The sequence below is a fragment of the Cervus canadensis genome, chromosome X (assembly GCF_019320065.1).
Source record: "Cervus canadensis isolate Bull #8, Minnesota chromosome X, ASM1932006v1, whole genome shotgun sequence".
Lineage (NCBI taxonomy): Eukaryota > Metazoa > Chordata > Mammalia > Artiodactyla > Cervidae > Cervus > Cervus canadensis.
In genome coordinates this window covers 59,276,926-59,285,380 of record NC_057419.1, presented here as the reverse complement: position 1 = coordinate 59,285,380, position 8,455 = coordinate 59,276,926, and the positions used below count along the sequence as shown (strand labels likewise).

The 8,455-nt window shown below is 37.1% G+C and overlaps 1 protein-coding gene across 2 annotated transcripts in view; it reads right to left on the bottom strand.

The window, feature by feature from the left end:
* The window catches only part of MTMR8 (myotubularin related protein 8), a 249,806-nt gene that overhangs the window by 21,251 nt on the left and 220,100 nt on the right, over positions 1-8,455 (bottom strand). The gene's annotated exons all lie outside the window — the stretch shown is intronic.

The following is an 8,455-nucleotide window of genomic DNA, read 5'->3' as shown; positions in this document are numbered from 1 at the left end:
ATTAAAATAATTAATTAAAAACAAGATCATGGCATCTGGTCCCATCACTTTCTGGCAAATAGATGGGAAAAAAATAAAAACAGTAGCAGATAGTATTTTCTTGGGATCCAAAATCACTGCAGATGGTGACTGCAGTCATGAAATTAAAAGATACTTGTTCTTTGGAAGAAAATCTATGGCAAATCTAGACAGCATATTAAAAAGCAGATATATCACTTTGCTGACAAAGGTCCATATAGTCAAAGCTATGGTTCTTCCAGTAGTCGTGTACAGATGTGAGGGCTGGATCATGAAAAAGGCTGAGAGCCAAAGAATTGATTCTTTTGAACTGTGGTGCTGGAGAAGACTCTTGAGAGTCCGTTGAACAGCAAGGAGATCAAATCAATAAATACTAAAGGAAATCAACCCTGAATATAGCTCCGATGTGTTAGCCACCTTATGTAGAGGTGACTCATTGGAAAAGACCCTGATGCTGGGAAAGATCGAGGGCAAAAGGAGAAGAGGGTGGCAGAGGATAAGATGGTTAGATAGCATCACCAACTCAATGGACATGAATCTGAGCAAACTACAGGAGATAGTGAAGGACAGGGAAACCTGGCATGCTGCAGTCCATGGGGTCACAGAGTCAGACATGACTCAGCAACTGAACAACATGAGAGTTTACTTCTTGACATTTTATTCCATTAGTGTACTTCCCTATACAAGTCCCACATTGTTTTGATTACTGTAGCTTTCTATATGCAATGAAATCAGGGAAGTGTGAGGTTTTGAGCTTTGTTTTTCAAGGTATTTTTGTCTCTCTGGGAATACTCAAAATTCCATATGAATTTTTGGATGGAATTTTCTCTTTCTGCCAAAAAAATGCCTCTACAATTTTGATAGGGGTTGCATTGAACTTGTGGATTACTTTGGGTAGTATTGACACTTAACAAAATTAGTTCTTACAGCCCATGAATATTAATGTCTTTCCATTTGTGTCTTATTTCTTTCAGCATCCTTTTGTGGTTTCAGTGTACATTTCTTTGACCTCCTTCATTAAATTTCCTCCCAGGTATTTTATTATTATATATGGCTTTGTAAATGGAATTGATTTCTTAATTTCCTTTTCAAATTGCTCATTATTAGCACATAGAAGTGCAAATAATTTTTTGCATGTTGATTTTGTATCCTGCAATCTTGTTAGACTCACTTATCAGTCCTAACACTATATTATATATTTTATTTATTTTAAATATTTATGTCTTCAAACATATTTTGCCTCTTCCTTTCCAATTTGTATCCCTTATATATATATATTTTTTCTTGCCAATTTCTCTGGTTAAAACTCCAGTACAATGCTGAGTAGGAAATGGTGTAAGCAGTCACTACTCTCTTGTTGCTCACTTTAGAGAAAAATATTTCACCATTGAGTGTGGTGTTAGTGCTGGATTTTCCATATATGGCCTTTATTGTGTTGAGATAGTTTCCTTCTATTCCCAGTTTAGTGAGATGTTTTCGGGCTTTTTAAAATCATGGAATAGTGTTAATTAAAAAAATGTTTTTTTCTTCATGAATTGAAAAGATCATATGATTTTCTCCTTCATTCTATTAATGTAACACGGAAGAGCAAATCTGACTACTTATTAGACCTGTTCCTTTTACTTTGTGTGAGAGTTGCTCAGTCGTGTCTTCCTCTTTGCAACCCCATGGACTATACAGTCCATGTAATTCTCCACTCCAGAATACTGGAGTGAGTAGCTTTTCCTTTCTCCAGGGGATCTTCCCAACCCAGGATTGAACCCAGGTCTACCCTCATTGCAGGTGGATTCTTTACCAGCTTAGCCAAAGGGAAGGCCTAGAATTCTGGAGTGGGTAGCTTATTCCTTCCCCAGCGGATCTTCCTGACTAAGGAATCAAACTGGGGTCTCCTGCGTTTTCTTTACCAACTGAGACATCAGGGAAGCCCTGATACTTTATTTACTTTACTTTTACCCCTGATACTTTCCTTTTACTTTAACCTTACTTTAATCTTTTTTTTTTAAAATTATTTATTTTAATTGGAGGCTAATTACAATATTGTAGTGGTTTTTGCCATACATTTACTTTAATCTTTATCCTCTGTTGCCTGTGCTAAGTTATGCTGACTCTGCACCTTTTCTAAAAGAATGTTGCCTATAGCTTGAAAATAGTTTGTCTTGTTGGAGGGTTACAGGAATATTGTGACCTGACCATGGGCTGACCTACCTGGATAGCTGCAAGAACAAAGAAGCCTACACCAAGGAGTCTGCAACAACTAACTACATTGTTCCCTCACCTTGCCTCTAAAAGTGCTTTTCTGAAAGCCTTAGAGAGTTCAGGATTTTTAAGGCATGAGTTACCAGTTTCCTTGCACGGCCCTTCAATAAAACTTTCTGCTCCAAACTCTGACATTTTGGTATTGTTTGGCCCCACTCAACATTGGGAACACAGACTTGTATTCTGTAACATAAATGTGGTATACTACCTTGATTGATTTTAGTATGTTGAACTATTGTTATTTCTGGTAGCTTTGGGTTGTTATATCTTTCTAATGAATTGACCCGTTTAGTATTATATACTGTCCTTCTTTGCCTTTCATAACAGTTTTTATGTTAAAGTCTATTTTGTCTGACGTTAGTAGAGCCACCCCTCCTCTCTTGGTTACTATTTGCATGGAACACATTTTCCAACATTTTTCAATCTATGCATGCCCTTGGATCTAAGTTGGGTCCCTAGCTGATAGCATACAAATAGATTCTGTTTTTTTTTTTTAAATCCATTTTGTCAATATATATCTTTCTATTGGGGAGTTTAATTCATTTACATGTAAAGTAATTGCTATTGGTGAAAAGCTTGCTATTTCAATTTTATTGTTTTCCACGTCTTATGCCCTTAGTGAACCTCACTTTCTCCATTACTGCCTTCCTTTGTGTTCAGTTGGGTTTTTTTTGTAGTGACACATTTTGATTCGTTTCTCATTGCCTCCTGTATATCGTCTATATTTTCTTTGTGGTTACCATGGTGATAACAAAACCATCTTAAAGTTATAACAATCAATTTTAAATTGTTACCACCTTAACTTCAACTGCCTATGGAAACTACCCTTTACATCTCTGCCTCCCTTACTTTATGTTAGTGCTGTCACAAGCTACATCTTTATACAATGTAACCAACTGACATAGATTTCCAATTATTCTTTAGGCATTTCTCTTTTAAATAGTGTAGAAAATGAAAAGCTGAATTTTAAACCTAATCACAGTAATACTGGTTTTTACATTTATCTACATATTTACCTTCAATGGAGAACTTTATTTTTTGTATGACTTTGAACTCCTTTCAAGAATTCTTTCACTTCAACTTGAAGGACCTCTATCTAGTATTTCTTGTAGGTCAGGTGTTATGCTAACAAATAGCTGCTTATAAATATAATAACTTCCCTAAGAATTAACATCCCAATTTCTCAAGGTCTTTGCTTTTATATTGTATTCCTCTACCAGTATTTTCTTGCCTCCATTATCTGTGGCTCTGTAGTCTTTCTGTGGCTTTCATGAACTGTGCTCACTGTTTCACATGGTTTTTCCTAGCCTGGTATCTGAGATCCATTTTCAACAACACAGAGACCAATCCTTCCTGCAGCCCCCAGGAAGGTCACAACATTGCAAATTAACTCCACTCTGCTTTCTCTGGTTTGAAGGAGTAACTGGGGACTGGGCCACCACTTCCCTCCATCCACACCATGCTAGGGAGGGAGTAGGTCAAGGATGAGTAAAAACATCACAAATTTTTCTAGCTTTTTGAATGGGGCTTTTTCTTGGTTGGGCATTTGCTTGGATGTTACAGTTATGTGATTTCCAGAAACCTTATAAAGTCATTTTATTACTCTCTAGTTGTTTTAAAAAATGCTCCTATGGGCGAATGAGGATTTGGATCTTCCTAGTCTATCATCTTACTTTAAGCTTTTATCTTCTTCACATTGGAAGAATAATTTCACTGGTACAAAATTTTAGATTGGTTATTTTCTCCTTTTAATGCTTTAACTATTTTATTCTAGTCTGTCTGTGCTTGCAAGATTTTGAAAAGAAGTTTGATATAACTCTTACCCTTGCTTTGTTATAGGTATAGCAATTCTGCCTCTCTGGTTCCTTTCAAGAATTTGTCTTTGATCTTCTGCATTTTAAATATGATTTACATATGTGTAGACTTTCCTGGTATTTATTCTTTTTGGTATTCTATGAGCTTCCTGGGTCTGTGGGTTGGTGTCTATCATTAATTTTCAGAAATTCTTAGTCATTATTGCTTCAAATATTGCTTGTCTTTCTCCTTCCCTCCCTCCTTTTCTTTCTTCCTCCCTTTTTCTTTCTTGTCTTTCTTCTTCTTCTATATTCCCCTTACACCCATGTTATACATTATGTAACTGTTTCACAATTCTTGGTTATTCTGTTTTGTAATTTCCATTTTTAAAATATCTTGGGATTTCAGTTTTGGAGGATTCTATTGATGTTTTTTCAAGTCACTGATTCTTTCCTTGGTTGTGTCCAATCTGTTGATGAGCCAAATCAAAGGCATTCTTCGTTTCTATTACATTATGCTTCATTTCCAACACTTATTTTTCATTCTTCCTCAGAGTTCCCATCTATCAACTTAAATTACCCATCTGTTCTTGCATGTTGTTCATTTCTTCTTTCTGTTGAAGAGCTTCATTTAAGAGTAGGTCCAACAAATTCTTTTAGTTTGCCTTCATCTGAGGATGTCTTTTTCCTATGCATTCCTGAAGGATAGTTTCAATGAGTACAGCATTTCCAGTTGGCAATTTTTTTTTCCTTTCAGTAGTTGAAAAAATATCAACTCTTTTCTGGCTTCCACAGCTTCATATAAAAAATATACTTTCACTTGAACTGGTAGCTCCTACAGATAATGTATCATTTTGCTCTGGCTGTTCTCAATATTTTTTGTCTTTAGTTTTTAGAAGTTTAATTATTATGTGTCCTGGCATGGATTTCTTTGGGTTTATTCTATTTGGGGTTTGCTCAGTTGAAATCCTTAGGTTTGCACTTTTCACCAAATTTGGGAAGTTTTCAGCCATTATTGCTTCATGTACTCTTTCAGTGCAATTCTCTTTCTATTTCCTTTCTCTGATTCCAAAGATATGAATGCTGGCTTAAAAAATGTTACACAGTGGAGAAGGAAATGGCAACCCACTCCAGTACTCTTGCCTGGAGAATCCCATGGCTGGAGGAGCCTGGTAGGCTACAGTCCACGGGGTGGCAAAGAGACAGACACGACTGAGCGACTTCACTCACTTTCTCCCTGAAGCCACAGAAGTTATAGAGCTTGAAATTCTCTAGTTCTCTGAGAAGTCATTTCATTTTTTAAATTAAAAATAATTTTTGAAAGTCTTCATTGAAAAAAAAAAATGTTACACAGGCCCCTGAGGCTCTGCTTATTTATTTTTAAAGCCATTTTTAAATGTTTTTCAGAATGGGTAAATTATATTAACTTGTCCTTAAGTTCACTAATTTTATCCTCTGTTATATTATTTTTTTATATATTCATGTTTCCTTTTGCTTCAAAATAACTTCTTTGCCTTTTTAATAGTACCTATGATGACAGTTTTAAAATCCTTTTCAGATAATCTGATTCATTTCAGTGTTGATGTCAGCTGTTTATCTTTCCTTATTCAAATTGTGATTTTCCTGGCTTGGTATTATGAGTGACTTTCTGTTGTATCCTGAACATTTCAGTTTAGTATGTTAGGAGACTCTGGGTCCTATTTAAATCTTTTTTAGAAGGCAGTCACCTTAATTTTAGCATGCTGATTCTGGCCCACTTTTGTCAGCTGTGGTTACAATGGAAGTTTAGGCTTCAGAGCCTTTGTAGTGCTTTTTTCTACCTGACTTATCTGGTATAATGAGTGCTACCACTGCTTTCTGCTTGTGTTAGCTCAGAGGGTGGAAGGGCTTTCCCCAGGCCTGTTGCCCTGTGTCTCTCAGTAGGGAATGGAAATTTCAGGTCTTCAAGGACAAAGAGGCTTCCCTGGCTGGTCCTTTATTTTTACAGTGTTCTCCCTGCCTGTGGAAATGGAGGAGCTTCCTGGGATGAGCACTTGTTGTGGCAAGGCATCTCTTGTTGATACCTCCTGGCTACTACAGTGTCTCTCAGTGGGAAAGGCAGGGATGGAATGCCCTTCACCTAGTTTATTATTATTAGTGGGGGATAGGGTCTTAATCAGTCCCTCTTGCTGATGCTGCCATGCTCACCTGTCAGAGGGACTCTTTTTCAATCTGGGGGAGAAATGAGCCTCCCTGGGCTGCCCTTCTATTCTTAAGTTAGAGGTCAGGAAATAGCTAAGTCGGACTGCCTTCTTCTTTTGGGTTGTTGCTCCAGTCCTGGAGTCCCAAACAAGTTCTCTTACCACCTTTCAGAGTCTTCCTTTGGTTGGCTCTTGTGTTATTCACAGAGTTTAAAAGTTGTACTTAATTGGCAGGAGCAGTGATAAATGAGTCTACAACATCTTGTCTGTGCCAGAAGTCCAATAAACAGGATTTTAGAGTACCAAATTCTGAAGAGAGACAAAATTTTAAGGCTGCCTTGGGTTCCAAATAGCCTACATACTCGCTTGGTGTCTTACACAGGATTTCAGTTATTTAAGCCACATGAAATACATTTAAAGCTCCTACCTCAAGGCCTGACACAATGAGTCATTCAATAGGTATTTAATATCTTTCCCTAGAAATCATCTAGTTCAAATCATTTGTTTTAAACACAAGGCAACAGAGGCCTAGAGAAATGAAGAAGCCTTTCAAATGTGCTGTGACTCACATATACCCAAGTGACATTTTCCCCTTAAAGAATTGACATTGCCAATTCTTGATTATTTGGTTCCTTGCTTCTATGCAATAGCTTCTATGTGGTTCAGTTTGACAGGATTTGCCAATTTATATATGAAAACAACTCCAAATTTACAAAATGCTTTTGCAGTTACAACTTCCCTTGCTTTCCAGAATCATAGTGTGAAACTCACAGGAAAGAGATTATTAGTATTTTGCAAATAAGCAAACATAGTAAGTTCCTCAGCTGCAACTAATGCAATAAGTTATCATGGGACTATACAGTGGATAAATTCCAAGTACAAAGTTATATTCCATGTCATACCCTGATTGAGAGATCAAATTATGCTTAGAGAATCTGTTGGTAAAAAATCCTGCCAGATAGATGAAATTATCCATTTGAACAGGTCACCTCAGGGAAGAGGGTATGTTATATCAGAAAAGAGGTTGAGGATTCCAATAGAGGGGAAAAGGGTATATGTGAATGAACAAAATGTGTTGTCAGACAGTATGGTTTGTGAGTTAAATGGGTGTCAGTCTTGCTCTCCCAGCTCATTAAAGCTAGCTAGACTCTGCACTCCATAGTGCTGTTCAGAGCCAGGCATCCTCTCTGATACTTGTCTTATTTTAACATCAATATTTAACCTACCTGCAGATTTTGTCTTTATAATGAGGTTCATCCATTAAGGCTAGGTCAGTGTACATTTCTTTTTTGAAGGTATGCCACTTTTCCTCTAATTTGTAACTATTACATGGTAACCTCACACACATAAAAAATTGAAGCTTTGAAATTCTAGGTCAAAAAACTGTTATCAACAAAATATCTTCAAATTGGACACAAGTGCAAAATGGGGCCAGTGAACAATTTGACACTGGACTAAACAAATAACAGTGAATATTTTTACAGCATCACACACCCATACCCCACTGGTATGACAGGTTCAAGATAACACACAATAGGAAGTTTAAAATCAATCATATACACTGTTGTACCTTATAAAGTTCAGACTTGAGCTGCTGTGATAGTCATTCTGTAAACCTGGGGCTAATGAAAAGTCAGGTTTTCAAAGAACCTACACAGCCTGGGTTCTGATTTATATATCAGTTGCATGACATTCATGCAGGTATATGGCTAATATTATCACACTACAGGTAACAGTGATCATATATTTGAATAGTACTTCTAAAGATGCCTGATTGATACAGAGAAAAGGACAGTTGCTTCACCATCTCTTTGGTTTGTATGTCTGGCTTAACATGTCCTAAAGTCCTATGGTACTCAGCTGGACAATATCAAAGTTAGAGTACATGCATGTAGGCTTCAGTCAAGTCCAACTCTTTGCAACCCTATGAACTGTATCCTGCCAGGCTCATCTGTTCACGGGATTCTCCAGGAAAGAATACTGGAGTGGGTTGCTGTGCCCTCCTCCAGGGGATCTTCCTGACCCAAGGATTGAACCTGAATTTCCTGTGGCTCCTGCATTGCAGGAGGATTCTTTACCTTTGAGCCACCAGGGAAGCCCCATAGTTAGAGGTCTAGCATTAAAGCAGATTTTTATTCTTGGATAAATTCTCTTCATCTGAATGAATGCCCAAATAACCTGTTCAACAAGATGCTACTAAAGTTACAG